We start from the raw sequence: 23,496 nt of genomic DNA, 5'->3' as shown, positions 1-23,496 counted from the left end.
GAGAATTTAAAAAAATGGATTCCAAATTTATGAATAGCTCCAAGGGCAACAGATCAAAACAGAGTAGGCAGCACGGTCATAAAAGTACATGGTGCACACAGAGCCAGACTGATCGCAGCTCTGTTAGGGATCAGGGCACACCGGCATGTGTGTAGCGGGGAGTACTGCCAGTTATTTCTCTGGGATTGGCGGCTTTCACACCTGCATGGGGTTTGCTTTCCACAAGTATTCTAGCACCAGAAGCACTTGTAGAAAGACAAGGTGTTGAGGGTCAGATTTTAAAGGTTTTTAGACACCTAGCTCCCATGGCAGTTAGGCACCTAAATACCTTTTAATGATCTGGGCCTAGGTGATTTTGCAAGCCTTGCTCATGTCGATGAGCCCTTGCTCACATATGTCCTGTGCACCCAGCTATTAGCAAAGGGTTGCACGATCCAGCCCTCTGTAAATATTGCAGGGGTCATATAGATTTCCATGTTTTGAATAGTGAGTTTGACTCCCATTGACTCCAGGTGGCACTGATAGAATTTGAAAGACACTTTTTTTCTAGCAGGCAAGCAGCGCATGGTGTTTACATCACAAATGATCCAGTATTATGCCTTCCGTTTCTTTTAGGGGAGCTGTCCCCAGCAGCAGGAGGGTTTGCTCTGTGCCAGGATTTAACTGTAGCCAATTGCCAGGGCAGAGCTGCTGCCTGGGACCTGGATATTGGTGTTTGGCAGCAATTTCTGAAAGGTGGGCTCGCTGGCATGCTGTTGGCGACCACCTCTGTCCCATCACCACCAACTGCCCAAAGGACACACCCAGATTCGGGGTCACAGTTTCACTTCTGCTGGGAAGTAGCGAGGTTGGGGCCCAGCAGATCAGTCACTGCTTGTAGACGGGGAGATCGGTACCAATGTGCACATGCACCTGGCACACGGGTAGATGAGCACTCGTCACCAGGGCTAAGTGCTCAGCAGCACAAGATTTGAACTGCCGGACACAGCTGGCAGAACAGGCCCGGAGCCCGGTGGTTGCACCTAGTCAATGTCCATTCTTCATGCAGACCGAGTGCCCGGAACCCTTGTATTCGCTGCAGTTACAGGGAGAGAGCAGGCGGGGACTGGGCCGGGCCACTACCATTTGGGATCCAAGCACAGCGCACCGTGACATGGTCGTCCCACCCCCGCACTTACAAGTGGCAGCTCCCAGAAAGCCAGATGCAGTGAGTGGGGTCCCCGTCTCCCATCTAGGAAGCAGAAGAGGTCTGTAGCATCTACGCCTTAATCCAGCCCTGACTGGGGCAGTGGTTCCAGATCCCAGGGGCTGTGTCCAGCCCTGGCGTTGGGGACAGCGAGTGCCCTTTCATAGCTGTCAGACACCGCTGCTCCACAGCTTAGCCTCTGCCCAGCTGCTCCTTGGCCCAGGAGTGAGTCGCGGGGAGTGGCTGTGCATAAGGGAGGCTGGCAGGGAGCTGGGACTGGAGCAGTGTCGCCGATCTGCAGGTTAGGAGGAGGCAGCATTGCCAAGGGGCTGGAAGGCAGGGATGGGGGCTGGTGGCAGGTGTTCTGCCAGCAGCATGTCCTTCTCTCATGATCAGGCAGGTGACTAACTAGTCCAGAACCATAGCTTGAGCCTGGGAAGCTGAATGGATGGCCCTGTAGACACTGCTGCCCTCCCTGCCCAGGTCCCACAGCAGGACAGCCCAGCAAACTGCACCCCTGCAAAGGCTCAGTCCAGAGGGGGAGCGGGAGAGAGCCAGGAACCTCAGGGCACAAGGTCCTAGAGGTCTGAGCTAGCAGGGGCCTGCTAGATCACCCATTCCACAGTGGGGCCAGACCCTCAGCTGGTGCAAATGCCAGGCATTCTAGTTAAGTCAGTGGGACTTCACTGATTTACACCAGCCAAGAGTCTGGCTCCTGCTGTGTCTATCACCCTGGTATCCTGGCACACTGCTCCCTACAGCACATTGTACATGGCTTGGGTTTAGCTGTCCCAAGAGGTGGGTCTCTTACCCCACCCCCCAGTCTGACTGATCAGCCAGGAAGCCTTTCCTGAGACCCTTGGATTTCAGCCCATTACTCTTCGTTTTATCCCCCGGATCACATTGAAGAGCCTCTCTCCTTCCCAGCTGACTGCCCCCTCCCCAGACACAGCTGCCCCAGGAATGATTTCCCATCCCCTCCCCGGGAAAATTTTCCGATGAAAGCAGAAATGCTTGTTTTCAAAACCCCGAAAGCTCCCGAAGCAAACTGGTTTGGGACTGAAAGTGCTTTCAGCAAAGCGCAGGAAGTTTTCAAACATTTTTCACAACGTTTCTGTTTAGCTGGGGAAAAAAAATCAATTTTCTGTTGAAAACTCCCCTCCGCCCCCCCAAGCAACATTTTGGTGGGGAATTTTCAGCACGCTCTGCTTCCAAGGACTTGCAGACTTATATTCTCCAATAGCCCCTGCTTAGCTGAGCTCCATCACGTTACTCTTCTAACCTCTCCCCGGGACTCCATCCCGGGGGCCCTGGCTCATTTTGCTATTACTTCCCCATAACCTCCGTTAGAAGTGGAATTTTCAAACACCTCCCTGTTATTCCAGCCCTGAACTTCCCTCGCACAGGCCTGCCACTGATGTCCCTGTCACTCAGCTCTCGCAGGCTATTATCCAGCAGAATCGCACTTGTCCAGGACGGTACGACAGCTTTATGGTCTCTCCCTCCTAGATGATCATTTCTAAAAGATTTACATTTGTCCCTGTTTCACCCAGCCCTGCAGAACAGGGGCACCCGTTACAACAGTGAAACACCAGCTGCAGTGGAAGGAACCCTTCTCTGTGTCCATGAAGTTAGTGATAGTGGCTATGCTTCTCCCACCTCCCCCACCTCCTCACCCCAGAGAGACTGTCTCCAGAGGACAGCTCAGTCTCCAAGGCCTGGTGAGGCTTTAGCCTGAGTCTCTACCCAGGTTTCAGGCAACCTGCCCACTAGTGGAAGGATGGGCCAGTGGTTACGGGACTAACCTAGGGATTAGGAGACCTGGGTTCAGTTCCCTGACAAGCCACACACTCTCTGGGTGATGCGTGGGCAAGTCATTTAGCCTCTCCATGCCTCAGGCCCCATCTGTACAATGGGGCACCCGGCAGGTACGTTAGAGATCGTGGAGTGCTTTGAGACCTCCTGATGAAAAGCACTCAGAGCTAGGGGTTGGTATTATGGGAGTAGCACCTACAGCCCTCAGCCAAGATAGACACTGTACAAACAAGAGACAGCCCCTACCTCAAATTGCTCACAACCTAAATAGACAATAATTGGGGTGAGAGGTGAACTGAGGAAGTGGGGGGTGACACGCCCAAGGTCATAGGCAGAATCAGGAACAGAACCCAGGTGTCCTGAGCCACAGCCCACTACTATATCCACTATGCCACACTCCCATCCCGCTGTGCCCCCCAGCCCCCAAATCCCTGGGAATTCCATCGCAGGCAGCTGCTGGAGATGGCCTCTCCAGCTGGCTCGGTTTTCCAGATGTGCTTATTCAGCAAAGCAGCCCCTGCTGCAGCCCTGCCTCTGACGAATGAGCGCTCAGCGCAGGGAGTGGGTGGAGGTGCTCCCAGCTAGTCTGGCCTGTCGCCCAGCTTGGGGCTTTATTTATTATTTATTCCAATGTATAAAACTCCATCCATCCACCACGTTTCCATCCATCCATCACCCGGGCGTCAGAGAGAGAAACAAACATTCAAGCACTCGCTCAGCCAAGGCTCCGGGCACAGGGATAAATCAACGTCCCTTCTTTAAGGATACACGCGATCCCAAGCCAACCAGTATCAATGAAAGCGCTCCCTGCCCCATCCCTGATCCCCCCCACTCCACCAGGACACATATACAGCCTTTGCCATGCACCCTCACTGTCCACAGATCCCAGCTCTCTGCCTCAGCAGAGGTGGAGAAAGCAGATCTAGAGTGGAGGGCCCATGCCTGCTGCCTGCCCCCACACCCCCCTGGTCTCCAGTATTCTTTGCGGAGAGATTGGTCCATAAGGAAGCTGTGTACTATGGGGTTGCTGAGCATCTAGGTCAAAAGTAAGTCCTTGAATGGTCTCTGGAGACATCCGCTCTAGGTATTTATCTGCCCCCTGCATTACTGAAGTATCTGAGCAGCTCACCAGCCTTACCCTCACCCCTACCACGCGGCTAGTATCCCCAGCGTGCACGTGGGCTAAGCAACCAGCCCAAGGTTACACATGGAGTACATGGCACAGCAGGACGTGAACCCGGGTCTCCTGGGCCACAGCCTAGTGTCCTGATCATCCTTCCTCTGTCCCCCCAAAACCCCTCCATCATCCACCCCCTTCTCCAGACACACCGGAGCTAGCAGCTGGGAACCACCAGCTGGGAGACAGGCTGCATGGGAAGCACAAGTCCAAGGGCAGGGAGAGGTAGCAGTGAGGACATGGTACTCGCACCAGGCAAGAGTCCTGACGTGCTGTCCCTAGCCCAGTCCTTCCTCATCCCACACCCCAAGGCAGCTACGTCCTGGGTGTCCTTCGCTGCACACAGGGAGAGAGCAGAGCGACTCCGGGCCCTCTGCTACACCTCTAGGGCAAACACAACCCATGTGTTTTAACCTTCCCCACCCAACATCGCTATGCTGCCATATGCAGAGATGGGCATCAGCCTCAAAGGCACTCGGGGGGAACCCTTTTAATGTAACTAGATCCACCGTCCTCGATCGGCCAATGGGAGTGCGTGTGGATGAGGTCACGCGGCTGACTTGCTGTTTAACTGGTTGAGGCTAGAGGGGATAAAGTGAATTTCCCCAATTATTCAACTAGTTTGAGGGGGGTGGGATTGGAACCCAGTTGCCAGTCTAGCGCCCTGTCATCAAAAGCAGCGTTTCCCACAACAGGGTGACAGTACAGCAAAGAGCTTCTAACACCTCTGGGCTCTTCATCTTGCTCAGGGTACAGGTCCCTTCCCCCGCCCCCCCCAAACATGGGGGTGACAGAAGTCTGTGTAGACAGCTGTCCTGTTTTCATGTCTCAGATCCAGCAGGGGCCCAGCCCAACCAGGGGGCAGAAGATGGAGGTCGGGGAAAGACCCTGCAGCCCTAGAGATTGTGACCTTTGATCAGCAGGCTCCTCACTAGCTCTGCCCCCACGTTCGGCTTTATTGGCACGGTTCAAACTACCCTGAATAATGGAAGCGTTTCGGGTGGCTGGAGGTAATTTATGTGCTAATCACCTGGAGGAGCCGGATCTCGCTGCAGGCTGAGATTGCTGCGGGTTTGGGGAAACAGCTGAACCAGATGCTGCCGCCTATGCCCCCAGGGTCTCCGTGGAGTTGGCAGTGGCTCAGAAAACACCTCCCAGTCCAGCCTGAATGCACAACAACCCCCTTCCCCAAAGCAAAATGCCACCCCCCCCATGACTGGGCATCCCCTCTTAGCCACAGAGGCTGGGTAGCCGGAGTCTCCTCCATTTCATTCCATCTCCTACTCAGCTTCTGCCCACCCTCGGGGGCTGGACCCAGGGGCCCTGGGGCCCAGCATGGAGCACTGCATGAGCTGTCTGAACCCAGAGGAGCACAGCCATGGGCTTTCCCAGATCAAAATTCAGTTTTTAGTAGCTGGGGCTTGATCTATTCTTTGCTTAGAATATTCAGACCAAGGCCTTAAGCCAGGGGAGGGCAAACCTTTTGGCCCAAGGGCCACATCTGGATGAGGAAATGGCATGCAGGGCCATGAATGTAGGGCTGGGGCAGGAGGTTGGGTTGCAGGAGGGAGTGCAGGGTGTGAGAGGGGGGTGCAGGAAGGGGCTCAAAGCAAGGGGTTGGGGTGCAGGAGGGGTGCGGCAGAGGGCTCAGGGCAGGGGGTTGGGGCGCAGGAGGGGTGTGGGCTCCAGCCTGTCGCCACTTATCTCGAGCAGCTCCAGGGTGGCAGCAGGGCTAAGGCAGGCTCCCTGCCTGCCCTGGCCCTGCGCAGCTCCCAGAAGTGGCCAGCATGTCGGGGAGTGGCTCCTGGGGGTGGGGTGGGACAGGAGGCTCCCCCACACACTGCCCTTGCCTGCGGGTACCACCCCCGAAGCTCCCATTGACTGCGGTTCCCCATTCCTGGCCAATGGGAGCTGTGAAGGGGCAGGGCCTGCAGGCGCACAGAGTCCTCTGCTCCCCATTCCCCTTCTCCAGGGGCCGCAAGGCCGTGGTGCCAGCTGCTTCCAGGAGTGGCGCGGGGTCAGGGCAGGCAGGGAGCCTGTCTTAGCCCTGCTGCGTCACGGGGCTAGCAATCCTGCAGACCAGATTGAAAGCTGGATCCAGCCTGCAGGCCGTAGTTTGCCCTCCCCTGCCTTAAGCTGCCACCTGAAACCGCTGGGGAGTGGGTGGCATTTGTTTTCCAGCAGGGGTGCCATGGCAGATCCTGATCATTTTTGATTGTCAGTGGTAAGATCAGTCCCTTGCCAGCACTCCTGTGGCTCATCTTTATCAGGCAGCATCAGAAGCTAACTCAATGGAGCAAATGAAGCCTCCTGCACCCTTCGGCTTGGAAGGGAACCCGGCAGGGCTTCCCAGCATCCCTGGGAGCAAGAGGTATTGCAGAGAAATCCTCCCCACTGCTCCCTGGGGCAGGCCCAGAGGAGCTACAGTGCCTGCCCGGAGGAGCTAGGGAATTCAGAGCACTGGGCTCCACACAAGAGCGTCGCATGGGAGACACGAATGATCTTTCAAAAGAACAGTGCAGCCGGGTGAAAGCACCGACTGGGACGTTACTGATCCATGGATCGAAGCGAAGTCCTGTGATCCTGAACTGCACACGCTATCAAGTCTGGCAAGCACTGGCGGAGCCTAAGATGACCCATCACCCGCATTTTGTCTTTCTTTGCAACCCACCCAGAGCCCAAATTCATAGGCCAGCATCCTCCTCACCTCACCAAGGTGCACTGATCACACACAGCGGCACCCTCCACCCCAGCACCCACCCTAATCCCAGACTGCTACAGCAGGGAGGCCCTGGGGCCAGAGGCTCCTCAAGACAATCTACCATCTTACATGAGACCCCTCTGCACTGCCTCCCCCAGCCCTTGTAGGCCTAGGCCAGCAGATTTGAATGAGAGGTGTTGCAGCCTGGTGCACGGGGGCATAATGCCACGCAGGTTTCACCTTGCTGACCTTTGTGGAGGGGCAGCCAGACCAGATCTGCCACCCTAGGCAGCTGCTTAATTTGCCTATAGCTAGAGTAACCCCTGCCCAGGACCGGGGATGTTTGAGAGAGAATAAGCCTGTCCTGTGCTCACCCCCTCAGCAGTGGTTCTTGTCCCACAGGGCTGGGCCCAGCTCCCCACTCCAGCTACTGCAAGCTGGCATGTGGGGGCTGCACCACTACTCAGGTTGGTCCCAGCCACCCCTCTGCAGAGACAGAGACCACTGTGAGGGGCATGCCAGGCAGGCTTACTGTCCAACCCTTCCCTCCCCCGACCGTCACAGGGCCTCTCCTCCACACCTGGCTTGCAGCTCAGTTATTCTGGGACATGGACTTGACTTTGCAGAGAACCGCAAATATTTGCTGGGCTAATGAGAAGAGCTGCCCAAAGGAAAGCCTTAGCAAGGATGAAAGCACTCCTGGTTTCCTTGTACTCTCCCGTCTATCTCCACCAGCTGTCAAACTGTACGCTCTTTGGGGCAGGGACTGCCTTTTTGTTCTGTGTGCGTACAGCTCCTAGCACAACAAAGCCCTGGGCCGTGGCCGGTGCTCCCAGGCACTACCTGTAATACATTCAAAAGGCAGAGGCAGAGCACAAAGGTAACCAAGTAACCAGGTTTAGAAACACCCAGTAACTGTGGAGGCAGCTGCCATGCAGCAGGGAGGGGTCACATTTGCAGTGACATCATTTTGCCAAGCGACTGCCCTCTCGCTCTGTGCATCCTCCAAAGAAATGCAAATGCAAAATGTGCCCAGGACTGCCCAGTGGTAGGGCAAAGATCTGCCAACGATCAAAAGAACCCTCTTTCTGTCAGGAGTCTCTTGCTAAACCTTCCAAGCGAGGTTTTACAGCAGATTGGGCTCTGACATAGGAAATAGGTTCACCAAGTGGATTTCAAAACAGATACCGGAGCACAGGGCAACGTCTGTATATGAGTGACAGTCCGGTGCTAACACAGAGAAAAGGCAGGCGCAAGGAGCACTCTGAGTGCGGATGCTCAAATGGGCGTATCCTTTGTCTCATGAAGAAGACGCATAACAGGGTCTGATGAGGTGTATCTTATATCAGATGGGTCCCGACCCCAGTGTGCTGGCAAACGTGCATCCATCTGTTTGATCACCCACGTTTACATGCTGCTCGTCAACCCAGCACACTTGCCTTGCTGCTGTTTCAAACCTGAGCCGTTTTTGGCCTTGGACGTGCCAGCAGCACTGTGCCACTTGGGCTCACATGCGCCTCTCTGGCTCGAGAAGTACTGTGGGCTCCAGCGTTCAGGCTTGTCCAGTGCACAAAGGATCCTGTGGATGAGGTGCAGGGAAGAAGGCAGTGTTCTGCGCTGCCTCCCTGCTCCGTATGTGCATCAGACAATAGGATTTGCCAGGCTGGATCAGACCATTAAAGCCAAGTTTGGGATCGATTCTCCAATACTCTGGCAGCTGTGTACGTGTCCAGAGCTGCTCAGAACACTTGCAACAAAACTTTTTCCAGCAAAATACCCTGTTTCAAAGAAGCCAGAACATTTCATGGAGAAATAAAGATTTTGACGAAGGTTTCTAAATCCCAGAGAGACAGGAGAAGACAGACCTGAACCAAAAAGCTGGCCCCTCTGATCAGACGTTTCAACACAATTCTCTTTGGGAAAAAAAATGTCTGAATGGTTTTGTTCTGCAATTGAACAAAATTTCAAACCAGTAAAGGTCATTGCAAAACTAAAGATGGTCGCCCACCAGCCAGCATGACCCATTTCCTTCCTGACCTCTACACTGGTCAGCTTGTGCCCCAGAGCACAGCATTTGATTGCCTCTGTCTTAGCATGGATAATGAATGAGCTTATTAGTGGTTAATGACCCATTAATGTTTCTACATTTGTAAAGCACTGTAAAGCACGGAATTAAAATGCTAATCATCATCATCATCAGGACTCCTGGGTTCTGTTCCCAGCTCTGACACTGACTCCCTGGGCAACCTTGGGTAAGTCCCTTCTCTCTGTGCTTCAGTTTAATAGATTCATAGGGTGACAGCCTGACTCCATCGAAATCAATGGGGAAACTCCCACTGCTTTCAAGAGGCCAGAACTGCACTCATATACTGAGGCCAGAAGGAACCACTAGGATCACCTAGTCTGACCTTCTGCCTAATCCGGGCCAGAGAATTTCACCAAGCAATTCCTGCATCAAGCCCATATTTGCTAGTCGAGTTAGAGTGTATCATTTAGAAAGACATCCAGCCTTCATTTGAAGACTCTGCGATGGAGAATCCACCATGTCCTTTGCTACATCATTCCAATGGTCAGATCCCTGCACAGCTGAAAAATGCCCCTTATTTCTAGTCTGAATTTGTCTAGGTTCAGCCTCCAGCCATCGCATTGTTACCCCTTTGTCTGGTCGGTCACAAAACCGGTGGTCAAAAAACCTCTTCCCCATCAGTTCTTGCAGACCATGATCAGGTCACCGCTTAATAGATGGGAAACTGAGCCATGGAGACTAGGCACAGGCCCTCAAACGGTATTTATGTGCCTAATTCCCATTGAAATTGTGGGAGTTTGGTGCTTAAATACCTTTGTCTCCTAAATCACAAGCCAGTGCTCTAAGCACTTGGCCATCCTGCCTCTCAAGCCATTAAACTTGTCTGGGGAGTTGCCCGCACATTGCAGAATCAGGTGAGACACCAGAACCCTGGGCACATTCAGCCATTTTCCCCGCCATGTTGTCATGGGAATGGGGGTCTGGCTAGTTCTTCCCCACACCCCAAAGTTGCTCAAAGTCCTTGTTTAGCACCTGCCATCAGAGGCTCTCCAAAAGCTTTGCTTCAGTTACGCTCTTGAGACGAGAAAGTCTTATTGTCAGATCTGTGCTTATGCCTAGTCCCTGCTCTAACCACCAGACCATGCTCCCCTCTCAGAGCCAAGCATGGAACCCAGGAGTCCTGACTGCAATTTATCTGCTCAAGCCACTAGACCACACTCCTTTCCCAAGGAAATCAAGTCTGATTTCAGCCATTCACTGCAGTCCAATGAGCAGCAAAGGTGGCAAAGTGGCAGACAGGAGACTGGGGTTCTTTTCCCCACTCAGACCGACTGTGTAAGCTTGGCCAAGACACCGCTCTCAGTACCTCAGTTTCCCCATCTGGTGAGCAGTCCCAAAGGCTTAAGATTGGGCACATAAGTACTTAGCTGAATCAGGGCCATTAAAGAGCCTTTTAGTAACTAGTATTTTCTGCCCATGAAGGTGCCTATTATACACAGCCATCCAGTCACACTTCAGTCATCTTTCTGATCAGCTAAATGGATTACCTGGCCTCATTTTTTCCAGCCCTTGAGGTTTTTTTGTGGGTCTTTTTTGCACTCTTTCCAACATCCTTTTTAAAATGTGGACACCAAGACAGGCCACGCTACTCCCATACTGGTCTCACCAATGCCACATACCAAGTGTAAAAAGCACCTACCCACTTGTGCTTGCTACTCCCCTGCTTATACAGCCAAGGTCGCAGTAGCTGTTTTTGTCACAGCATCACTCTGGGAACTCATGTCTAGTTGCTTGTCCCCTAAATCTTTTTCAGTCCCTGCTTTCCAGGATACAGGCCCCTGTCTGTAGGTCTGGCCTGCGTGCCTTAGAATCATAGAATCTCAGGGTTGGAAGCGACCTCAGGAGATCATCTAAGTCCAACCCCCTGCTCAAAGCAGGACCAATCCCCAATTTTTGCCCCAGATCCCTAAATGGCCCCCTCAAGGATTGAACTCACAACCCTGGATTTAGCAGGCCAATGCTCCAACTGCTGAGCTACCCCTTTTCCTAGATGCACTATGGAAATAGTATTTGTGTACACCCAACAGTGCACACCCTGGTGCAACGATGCATAGTGAAGATAGGTTAATATTATGGGGCTTCCTCAGATGAGTTCTCTTCTGTCTCCTTACACACACACTGTTACACACGGACTACCAGCTTGTCCGGCTCTGCAGGTACCTGAAATGACCCTTCTCCTTGGAGAGCAAGCTGTGCTAGGAGGAAGCCGGCCGAGCTGCACTGAGCATAAAGCAGCAGGAGCAGTCCCGTCAGCACCAGGCAATCTCAAAGGTACTGCAATGCAGTGGTAATTTTTTTTTTTTTTGGGTAATTCTTCCTCCCCCCCTGCACCACCTTTGAAAGTTGCAACGCAAGCACTTTGAACAGGGCTGGGAGTTTGTGCTGCGAAAGCCTGGACTGACCTTATCAGTCCCAGCACACCTCTCTCAACAGTCCAATCCCAGGATATAACACGGTGCTACCCTGAGCTGTAAGTCACAAGCATGTCAGGCTGCAGGGAGATGTGATCTCAGGCAATTTCCCTCCCCCGCCCCCCCCCAACCCTTCCTGTTACTAACACAGCTCGTCCCTCTGCCCTTTCCTCCAAAAAAAGGACCTTTGGCTCTGCGGTGGCCATGACTCAGTGGGAGGGTGACACCCACCCCCTTGCCTGCAGTGGGGGTGTGGGGGGAACACTTCTTTGCTACGCTAGGGGTTAAAGTAAATGGGAGCTAAAAATCAAAGGGAGGATCCCCATCCTCTCCCTGGTTTGGAGAAGAGCTTCTCTGAGAGGGCTGCTTGGCGGGGGCAGAGCGGGGGAGGCTGCCGTGGCAGCAGTAGGAGGAGCTGGGGAGTCACTTGGGCTTCTGGCCTCCTGCCCAGGAGATGGAGAGGCATTAGCAGCACCGGACAGGAAGACGGCTGTTCCCAGCACTAGGGTCAGACCCCGGCCCTGCTCTTCCCACTGAAGAGGGGGCCTCCTCAAGCTAGCTCCAGAGAGGAGAGGAGACTGGGTGCATCCTCCCCTGCCCACCCTGAAGCTCTGCCCATGGGATGGAGCTCTGAAATCCTGTTCTTGGTGAAACAGGAGAGGAGACCAAAAGCTGCCCTGCCCCACGCAATGCCAATGCTGCCCTCCCTGTTAATGCAGCTAGGTGGAAGGGGAGGGAGGGCCAAGGTACCAGGAGGAGCTGCAATTGAGCCTTGCTCCTTTAGGCTAGACAGCATGTGCGCGCTTGCTGACATAATCTAATTACTCCATGTGCCAAGCGCTGAGCTCATGTGATGGCTGTTCTCTTGGTCAACGCACCAGGGATCGAACCAGCAACGCCTAGTGCTAAGAGTGCAAGTTCCTGTAATACTCAGCAATGGGTTACACTGGCTGATCACTGGTTAGCTGAGGATTTTATTCTATAGACCCTGTTAGAGGGAACTGTGGGGCCCATGCCAAGGATCTGCCTTGTTACTCTGGGTGTTTGGGAACAAGAATCTGACCACTCGTCAGTTTTCTTTAATGGTCTTATTTTGAAGGATGAATGAAAGAATCACTGAAAGACAGCAGAGAATCTCAGTTTCACCTGTCCATTCCCATCTCTCCCCCTACTCCTCTCTACTTCCAGCTGTCCTCTGCACAGGTTCCCGGGTACCAGACATTGCAGAAGAAACTGACCAACCACAGCAGCACCCATCAGGCCTGTGTGGCTGCAGGGTTCGGCTGGCACTTGCCCAGGAGATGATTTTCCATCAGACCCTAATTTGCTACCTGTGGAGAGCACATCTTTGAGGAATGCCATTGCAGATGGCAGCTGCATGGCCACTGCCAGGGTAATGAGAGCAGCGGCAGCTTTGCCATTAACAAAGCTGGTGATTCATAGATTTTAAGGCCAGAAGGGACAGTTCTGATCCTCTGGTCTGAGCTCCTGTGTAGTGCAGGCCAGAAAATTTCATCCAGGGGTTCCTACATGGAGCACAGGTGAACTGGGATTTCTCCTTCAGAAAGAGACATCCAATCTGGATTTAAAGGCGCCACGTGATGGAGCATGCACCACATCCTCTGCCAGATTGTTCCAATGGCTAGTTAACTTCCTTTGATTGTAGGCTCTCTGCAGGGAGGAACCATCATGTTGTGCTGAGTTTGTACAGCACCTAGCACAATGGGTCCAGGACTAGGGCTTCTAGGTGCTACCGGAATACAAATCATAAGCCTATGTGCCTGATCCGATTTGTATTCGGGTCCATGGGACTCTTGCCATTTACTTTACTGGAAACTGGATTCGGCTCCTAGAGAGCAGGATTTAATCCATGCTTCCAAAGTAGGCTAGCGAGCAAAGATTTAGCAAGATAGAGACAGTGCAGGGGAGTGGATGGGACCCCAGCTGGGTCACAGGATCAGGATCAGGGATGGTCTCTCACTATGCATCTGGCAGAATGAGGCCCTGATCCCAGTTAGATACACATAGGTCACAAGGTACAGTCTCAATCCCTCCAGTGCATCGCCCTGTCTTCCAGCCCCTCAGCTTGCAAAGCCAATCTCAGTGGTGACCAGAATGCTAGCAAATGGAGATGAGGTTAATTTCTTACTGTATCAGACCCAGCTGATGGCTCCTGTAGATTAACCTGCACCTACCTCCTTTCCCCAACACAAATGCCTCTGGAAAAAAAAAGGATTATAATGGACACGCCCACGCCAATATTACGTAGCTTAACGAGGATGTCAAGTTGTTATCCTGAGCAGCTATTGAGTGACCCAAGTGCTGGCTTGTCCTCCACTGGCTGGTTTCTAAACTGGAATTAATACCCCTTCATTTGCTTGACTGTGGCCTTTTGAAGCCACTTGCTCAGATTTCTCTCCAGTTTGGATGCTCTTAAGTGAATCTGCAGGTGGGTGGAGTTGCAGGCTTGATCGCCCTGGAAACCAATGTCCCCCTGGAGCAAAGAGCTGCTATGGAGCAGGGCGAGCATCCCTCACCAAACAGGCCTGATTGCCCCCGCACTTATTTACCCCCTGTGCAGGCTGGGTGTGAATTGCTTCACATGGGAAGCCCTGACTCATGTCCTCCGGTCCTGCACTTGGGGCAGGATCTGGCCCAGGGAAGGTCGCGTGGTCCACCTCTGGGGTGGAACGCAGCAGCCATTTAACAGTGGTGCTACAGGCCCTGAAGCGGGGAGGGGCCTCTGCCAATCCAGTGCTGGAGGGATTTCAGCCGGGAGGACGTGAGCTGGGATGCGGGCAGGCACCATGGAGCTCGTACAAAGGCCAGCCTGGCATCGTTTGCCAAACATGGCTCGGGGCCTTACATTTTACAGTTCTTCCGAACAGATGGCAGCTTCAGCAGCACAGCGCCCCCTAGCGCCGCTCCGGGCACTCATCTGGACAGACGAGCAGCCTCGACTGAATCCCCACTGATTGGCGTCCTTACCCAGCCTCCATCACCACAGCGTCACCCACACTTTTATCGTATTTCCCCCCACAACAGCGCTGGGAGGTAGGGCGGTGCCATTTACAGGTGGGGGACGGAGGCAGAGAGGGGAAGGGACTTACTCACGGTCACAAAGGGAATATGTGGCCTAGCAAGGAATCGAACCTGGGTCTCCCCACCTAATTATGCCAGCAAAACTTTTCAGCCTAGACCAGGGCGCAGCCAGCGAGAGCTGAAAGGGACCCAGGACAAGGGGACCGAGACCGGTGCGCCCTCTGCTGGAACACTAGCTCCACAGCGGAGCGTGGCAGAGGCGTGCGCTCACTTCACCCCCGTAAAGAGTTCTCACCGCAGCTGCCTCAGCTGTGCCGGTGGCCAAATTGCCGCCATGTTCCTGACTGGCCTCCCTGCCGATGGGGGGTGAGGGGGGCAGCCATTCACTCATAAGGCATCGGCCCTGCTGAGCGCAGCCAGCCTCCTCCTCGCTCACGGCTTCAGCAGATGGTCCTACTGCACGCACATCCTCCAGCAGCTCACAGATCTCCATGCCCGGAACATCTGAAGGGGGGAGATTTGCAGTTGGGTGCCCCAGAGCCGGGAGCAGTCCAATCTGCTGCGGAGGTCACAGTAGCTGATATGTAACTAAGAGGGCAGTGAGCGGATGTGGAAAGCCACAGGGCCGGTCTACACTTGGCAGCTGTAAGCGGAGGGAGCTGAACACACCACCTGCGCTGTTGGCCACTAAAATGGAGCCAAGGGGTGAGGTGGGACCTGTTTCCCCATATGCCAGAACTGAGCGATCCAGGATAAATGAGCACAGTTCCTATTAGAGTTCCTATTACAAAGGGATTATACATGATCAGCAGATGTTAGAGGCATGTTGCAGACAGCAGTAGCGTGTGCTAGGCATGGTTATGAGCTCAGAGGCAGGAGGAGGCGTAGATTATTATGTAGAGAACTATTTGGGAAGCGTTCCCACCTTCCCCTCCCCCCCAACCCACACACACACACCTGCTTTTCTTCATTTCTTTCTAATATTTTCAGCAAAATGTTCAGGTTTTCACAAATTCCAGTCTTTGGCCAAAAAAAACCCTCTATTTTTTTTTTGGCAAAACCCCAACATTTCTGACAAAAAAGGGGGGGGGGGACATTTCACCCCCCCCCCCCCCAAATTTCTGCCCACACCTTTGATGGAAAGTTCTCAACCAGCCCAAGTTATAAGCCACGGTAACAGGCTTGACCCGTTGGACTCTGACCATTGATAAACTATTTATTAACCCTTTATAGGCTCTTTAGAAGTGGAACCTCACCGTCAAATGACCTCACTGTCAATATATTTTTTAAAGCAATTTCAATGCTGGCCTGACAGTCCTGGAGAGCAATGCCCTCTGCTTGCCCCCCACCCCCACGCAGGCCGTCCTGTCCCTGCCCTGAAGGAACCAGCTCTTCCGTACTTCTCTCCAGTGGGCCTTTCCCATAGAATAGCAAGTCAAGCTCAAGGTCTTGGTCCTTATTGTCAAGGTGCCCAATGGCCTGGGATACTGTCAAAGATTACCTAAAGCTCTGGGATGAAGACCATGGTAGATAGTTCTGCTCCTCTGGCCCAACAAAACTGTCCATCGTGAGGGAAAAGCTTGTCTGTGCAGGAGACTGAGCGGTCTCGGGGCTGGGCCCAGATTGGGGAGTGAACTATGCCAGGATCTAAGGGCCACCACAAACCTCCTCACCTCCCGCTCCAAGTACCAGGCCTTGGACCTGTCTTGTCTCACCCAACAGAGCACCATGGACCTTTCAAAATACCAGCCCTGCTATAACAAACCACTCCACTGCTAGGGACAGGATGAGAGAGAGAGAACAAACCACGCGTGATGGACACGAATTATGTTGCTCGATGCATGACTGGACGGTGCTGAGAAACCACGGGGCTGACAGCGGGTTAAGAACCTGTACAGAACAGACTGGAATTCACTGCTTGCTTTCTGCTGGGCCTGGCTAAGAGGTTCCTAAATAGAACTCCTTGTGACGGGGACTCCGGTTCCCTCAAACCCGGGTTCTGAACCTGGTGGGAGCGAACAGCTGTCAGGGTTGTGGCTTGCCTGTCTTTCCCATATTGCCAAGGGGAGAGGTTCATAGCTAGCTGGAAGAAGGTTCTGCAGATGGTTCCTGGTATGGAAGAGGTTGAGAACTGCTGCCCTAGGAAACACCCCAAGACCCACCCACCCCTCATAGATGGGTTACCAAACAGCAGTCCCATGGGAATGACTCTTAGCTCTTTACTGCTCACCAGGGCTAGATTCAGACTGATCCAACTTCAGGGCAAAAGGCACCACTGACCATTACCAGCCCTCCGAGCCCTATTCTGCAATGATCTCCTCCTCCAGTGCCACGACAGCTGGGATCTGGCAGCTGGGCTGGTCTAAGCCATGGAGATCAGCGGAAGCAGGGTTGGACCCCAAGGCCCTTCTTCAAAGGATCACAAAGTACTGATGCCTGCTGGATGGTGGGATAGAGCCCAGCCCTCCCACACCCACCCTGGTTGTGGTTGCTTTGTACCAACTATTCAGGGACTAAGGGGCTGCATGGCACCCCATGAATCCCCCTGGCACAGCAGGGCCCTCTGCCCAGGCCAAGCCACCTCTGTTGAAGTCCTGATGCATTATGGGCCAGAGGAGGGGGGGCATGGAAGAGGCATGACTGGGGCAGATGTGCTTCCACCGATCCCCCAACTGGGGCTACAGCAGCCTGGGCCATGTTAGAACAGCTTCAGGGCTACCCGTGCTGTGCCCCAGTCATGGCAGGAGAGACTGTACTGAACATCTGGAGCCAGTTGTGGGTCCTGCACCCTTCTGAGTACTCTGGTCCTCATAGGACAGCAGCGGGGGGGGGGGGAGTGGGGAGGAGGGAATATTTTTGTTCTTAATTTATGTGGCATTTAATCAGCTATGAAACCCCTGTAGTTCCTCATACACTGTCTGCCAGGAATCAAATGGCTTAAATAAATAAATATCCATTAAAAAATCTACACTAGTATTCCTTTAACATTCAATAATTGTAACCCTAAATCAGATATGGTATATTCCAGCACTTTAATTTTAAACCTTGTGCATTATTAATATCATTCATGGGGCTCTCTTGTCTAATGGGCATTCATCATTATAACCACTTTTAACAGGGCTGCACTCTAATCCTGTTGGAATTTCATTACAAGTTATTAATTTTCAGGTATTTGTAGTAAGTATTGGGACAAGACAACCATTCAGAAGCAGTACTGCAGGAAAGGAACACACCCGTGTTTTCAAAACAGCAGGAATGGTTGGCTTGGAATACACTGAAATAATCGCACCAGGGAAAAAGTTAAATCCATGCTTGTGTTAATACACAGGGCAATGCGATATTGGGATCTACAGCTACTGGGGACTTTGTTTAATAATCATGAATTGTGTATCCTACAGTTCAATAATGATGCATGCACAGGGCCATTCATCTGGCAAATGCTCAGATGGCACAAGTGAGCTCCATTGAAGTCAATGGCAAAACTCCCTTGGCTTCAATGGGGCCAGGACTTCACCAATGCTCGTATTGAGAAAGCTTCAACAATCATTGAAATGCGGTAACCTCTGGGGTGGAGCACAGCAGAACCCAACAGCACTAGAAAATGGTTTAAGATAGGGTTAGTCAATAGGCAGATCACAGGCCAAATCTGGATCACTGGACACTTTTGAACAGGCCCCAAAATCTTTTTGTTTACTTTTTTATTATTATTTTCTCTGAAGTCTGGACCTTGACAAAAAGTAATTGCCTTCTCCTGGTTTAAGACAAGGAAGTGATGGCTACAGCGTCCAACTGAAATGACAGGGAAGAATGCAGATACCTGATGGAGAATTTGACCAGGATACCATGGAGAACAGTCACAGTCCTGCCCACAAATACGCAGCACCTCGGTTTTACATCTCACCAAACAAGACTACCCCTCTAGCAGTCGGGCGCACTCTAGCACCATGCTGGGGCCTCAGATCCAAGAGATCAGACCCACCTCCTAATCCCCAACGCCCGTCGGCTGCAGCACCGTGCCCCCAGCAGCAACTGCCTCTATATTCGCTTAGAGAGAAGGCCGCCAATCACCACTAGTACCAGCCGAAATAGCTCAGTTGGGAGAGCGTTAGACTGAAGATCTAAAGGTCCCTGATTCGATCCTGGGTTTCAGCAGATGTTTGGGGGGAGGGATAGCTCAGTGGTCTGAGCATTGGCCTGCTAAACCCAAGGTTGTGAGTTCAATATTTGAGAAGGCCATTTAGGGATCTGGAGCAAAAATTGGGGATTGGTCCTGCTTTGAGCAGGGGGTTGGACCAGATGATCTCCTGAGGTCCCTTCCAACCCTGATATTCTATGTTCTATTCTATGATCACTGCGCACAGGATCCTGTGTTTTCCCTGGACCACTCCCAGCCGAGCACGAATCAGGCTTGATCCTGCTTAGTTTATGCTATCAGGCAAGGTCGCAGCCCAGCTTGTTATGGCACTGGGCCATCACTAATCTCAGCGTCTATAACTTGTAACTATATCTTAAATATGAAACAGTGATTTAGTGCAGTGTTTTTCCAAGGCTCAGAGGGGGAAGCTGATGAGCCATAACTTGTCTTGATATCTCCCTCTCCCTGTGCTCCCATTCAGCAATAATACCTTTATGCTGCCAAGCCTCCTATGTGGGTGAAGGTGAATGGACTCAAGGATCCCAGTCAAGTAACAGAACGCACTTAAAAATGACCAAACAACAAAACAGTCACTTAGCAAGAGACAGCCATAACATAATAGCACAAGTTTGCATTTCTATGAAGATCTCAAAGTGCTCTGCAAACACTGATGAATTAATGCACGCACCAGCCCTGCAAGGCCAGGGCGTAATGATTGTCCACATTCTGCAGCTGTAGAAACCGAGACCCAAAGTGATTCAGTGGCGGGACTAGAGCCCACGAGGCTCGACCGCTATTTCTGCACTGTCCCTACAAGGCTATCATCTCAGCATCACCCCAGATGAAGAGCCCATCCCATCACAGCACCTTACCCATCATCATGCTGCTCCCCAGCCTGCTTTCCACATAAACTATTACAGCTGGCTGGAAAACAGCCAGCCCCCCTGTCCCCGCTCCCGCCCAAAATTTTGCCTTTTTGACAAGGTACCATCCAGGTACCACTGTATTTTGATTCAAAATGACACTGTGGTGCCTCATGGGAGTTGTAGTTTGGCTACCTTATGCTCCCATTCTCTATGACTGGGGTCCCAGGCTGGGCTACTTCTTCCATGATGCACCATGGCCTGGGACAACTCCTATGTGTACTCGGTCCCAGCACCAAGAGGTGCAAGGTGCTGTCACCATGGGAGATGTAGTCTGGCCCAGAGAGGAGAACAGGAACATAAGGCACCCAGACTACAACTCTCCTGAGGCCCTGCGGTGCCATTTTTAATAGAAATACCAGCCTTTTCTACAGGGAGCAGACTTTCTTCACGAAAAGTTTCATTTATTTAAGTTCTCATTTTTCTGCCAGAAACCAGGTTTGACAGGAAGTGCTTGACCAGGTTTGACAGGAAGTGCTTGACCAGCCTGAGAAACGGTCCCTTTTTCTCCTGTTATACACCAGACCCAAACTCCAGGTGCTCCCCTGCAATAGGCTCCGCTCCCTGACCCGCTGACTCATGGCCAGCGAGGCTAGGTAGGAAACTGGCAATGCACACCTGGCTCACTTGCCTCCCCCAAGCCAGATCTCCTCTTGATGGGCAGATCAGAATCTGGAAGTAGGGTAACAAGTCCTGTGGGTCAGGACTGCCAAGGTAAATGGGGGTCAGAGCAACCCCTGGACCTGTACCCAGTACCTGCCCCTTCCAAACTCAGCTGTTATCCAGGTGCTGCCAGTTTCCCAAGGCTTTGGACAGAGCAGGCCAGATAGCTCCCCATGACATCCCTGGGCATGAACAGGGGTGTCCCTCAGCATGTCCTTTTGGCAGCACCATATCTGCAGGACGTGGTCTCAGTTTTCCCTCCTCAGAGCTGTCAAGAGCTCAAAGAAGGGCTTTCTTATAGCCAGTAGCCCTGCTTGGAGCTGACTTATTAACATAGGCAATGCAAGTAGCTCCCAAAGTGCCAACACGCAGTCCAGCCACACAACCCATAGTCAGCTCCCACACCTGCCGCCAGCCCTAGGCCTTCTTGCCCAGCCCCTTCGAGCTGGATTGCTTCCCTGCTCTTCTGTGCAGAACTCCCCAGCCTTCCTACCTGGACTCCTTGCTTCCCCAGGAGAGACTCCAACACTTCCCCCATGCTCTGCACAGGTCAGCAAGCAAACCCTTTGTCCTTAATTAACCCCAGCGGCCACCCACCCTCCTAATCAGGTCCAGCTGGGGAGCCCCGGTTCTGTGACAGGAGAGCCAGATCTGCTACTAGCACCGATCTGGCTGGCTCCAGAACCCCTGGCCCTTATACGGGCAGATGACCCTGATGCAAAGGGGCTTCTTGTGCAGGGGCAGAAGATTGGTGTTGGCCAAGGTAACAAAGTCCAACGCAACATGTCACCTAAAATTATTTACAAGCGTCAGCACAAGATGAATCGCCTGAGTGCCGGGGGCTTGTTTCCATTAAAAGCCCTGAGTTCAGGGGGTGTGCGGGGCTCCTGGGCCAGGGCCGGGCTGGCATGGCAATGAGCGGAAAGGTGCTAGAAATGGGAGGGGATGGTTAGGGTTGAGCCAATGGAAACGTGTTTGATTGGTGAGTGTTAGTGGGATGAGCCTCCACCCCTGCCCCCTCAGACACTGGTTATCAGAGGGTCACTAAACACTGACAGGAACCAGCTTCACCATCACAGCTAGTGGGATCCCAGGAGCCACCATGACACCAAGGGGCCTTCATCAGCCTTCTCCTGAAAGGGCTCCTGGCAGCACCAGGCCAGGGATCTGATGACATCATGAACACTTCCGGCTTCAGCTAAAATCTGACCAAGGCCTGGCCCTGAGAGGCTGGGGTCTCTGCTGTGCCCCCCCTCCCCACCTTTTTTCTTCTCTTGCCTCTGTCCAATACACGTCTGGCTGAGCTGCCAAGACAGCATCCCATTTGCACCAGCGCTGGGCGCCCGTGCCCAGAGAGGCAGCTACAAGCAACGCCTTACCCAGCCCCAGGCGGGTACAAGCTCCCCAGGTCGCAGCGGCTGAGCAGACCGTGGGCTGGGCCTGTCTTTTCCAGCAGAGAGGCTGCAACGGAGACTCGGCACCAGAGACAGAAACTGCATCTTCTCTGCTGCTTTTCTCTCCCTTGTGCGGGTCTGGCTTGAGGACGGCAGGATCAGACTTCAACATGTGCAGCTCCAGCCCACCTCCGCGAACTGCTTCTTTTCCCCCAAAGGGGGCTGGAACCCCCTTTAATACGACCAAAACAACTGTCAAACAGGAGAATTTCCCCATAAAAACTCTCTGCAGCTAATGGGACAGGGACTAAGGAGCAGCATTACCATGGAAGCTTTAGTTAATTAACACTTTACATGACAAATCCTTTCACTGTTTTTCCTCCTTTTCCTTCCTCTTTAATAAATGGCTATCAAGATCTCTCATGGCGGTTGTTACAGTGGGAGTGGCCGGGGGAGCACACTGACCTGAGCAGTGTCCCAGTGACCAAGGGGTTCACTAACCTCTTATCCCTTGCTGGACCTCAGTTACCCCTTTCCAAAACAGCAGGGTGCTGTGGAAGGGTGTGCCTGATACAGCTTCAGCCTTCGCTCAGCGTGGCCTGCTGCCCCAGTGCAGGGATGGGGGGAACGGCCCCACCTCTGCCCTGCCCTGTACCGCCTGGGGCTGGAAGACGGAGCACGGGACTGCGACTGTGAGCCTTGGATGAAGCATGTCCGAGGGCAGGAAGAGGCCCCTTGTAACCCTGCCCCACACACCCTGGAAAGGCCATGCTGCAATTTGTGATACCCTCAGCAGTTGCAGAAGAAACTGAGAATCCCAAACTTGGGTCCTGGCAACTGAGCTCCCCTCTGATACCAGTCCCTGCCGGCTTCCCTTGGATGGTTCCAGGAGGAGGGGCCTGCATCTTCCCTGGGAATAGCTCCAGCCCGCTGGCCTGGGTTGGTCCACGGGATAACACATATTGTATATTGTAACAAAGGTTTTGCTTTGGAAGAAAAATTCCTTCCCCCTGGTTCCTTCCCCGTCAGGATACCTTGTTCTGCTGTGACTGGCCATTCCTCACCTCCATCAATTGGCTCTCCTAGACCAATATGCAAATCTAATCCTGACGAAGGACCTCTGGAGTTTACCTTTATAGAATCAGTAGCTCGAGCTCCAGAAGGGGAAAGCAAAGAAACAATCTGTCCCTGGCTATAACTGTAGCCAGACAAGACGCCCCAGGGGCCCAGCATGGGAGCTGAAGACTCTAGGCTGGATTTTCCAAAGAGCTCAGTTCCATTTCGGCTCAGCACATTGGAGAATGTCCAGCACACCTGTAGGTTCCGAAACCTTGCAAATCTAGCTGCTTGCACCTACCATGTACTCAAAGCACCAAAAAGAAAAGGAGGACTTGTGGCACCTTAGAGACTAACAAATTTATTTGAGCATAAGTTTTCGTGGGCTACAGCTCACTTCATCGGATGCATTCCAATACTCTTTGTTAAAGTGTGACAGCACCGACATTTGAATGCCTTTCCACTTGCTTTAAGTGGGAATTTCACCTCCCCTCTTGTCTGTCATTGTTTCTCTGCCTGCAACCTGCCTTCTCTGCTTGTTTGCTTGCTTAAAAGTGGGTATCTAAGTTGACGACAAAAAGAAAAAGGAACTGACATGAGGCCCCCAATGTTTCTAACGCAGAGCTGGACGGAGCGATATTCAGACGCAGCCTTGGTCATGGTGCAGGACAACTGCAGACTTCAGAAAGACGCCGGAGTCCATGAAGGTGCACAGGACAAGTCAAAGTTGGGGCTGTACTGTACAGTTCATGGTGTCCAATCAGGCGGCGCATTCTTCAGACAATAAGACCAAGCAAGAGTGAGACAGACATGAAGGCAGTTCAGAGAAAGGAGACCTCAGAGAGAAGTCACTTGGGTCCCCTCTCGTCCTCACCCCTTGGCCAGTGCAGAAGGATTATCTAGAATC

At 52.8% G+C, this 23,496-nt stretch overlaps 1 protein-coding gene and 1 non-coding gene across 3 annotated transcripts in view; one reads left to right on the top strand and one right to left on the bottom strand.

The window, feature by feature from the left end:
* The window catches only part of SYT2 (synaptotagmin 2), a 187,938-nt gene that overhangs the window by 117,129 nt on the left and 47,313 nt on the right, over positions 1–23,496 (bottom strand). The window lies entirely within an intron of this gene.
* TRNAF-GAA (transfer RNA phenylalanine (anticodon GAA)) lies at positions 18,498–18,570 on the top strand. Its single transcript has one exon. It is a non-coding gene; the product is annotated as a tRNA-Phe (tRNA).

The sequence above is a fragment of the Natator depressus genome, chromosome 21 (genome assembly GCF_965152275.1).
Source record: "Natator depressus isolate rNatDep1 chromosome 21, rNatDep2.hap1, whole genome shotgun sequence".
Classification (NCBI taxonomy): domain Eukaryota; kingdom Metazoa; phylum Chordata; order Testudines; family Cheloniidae; genus Natator; species Natator depressus.
The sequence above is the reverse complement of the archived record's forward strand: the minus strand, read 5'-3'. Positions and strand labels throughout refer to the sequence as shown.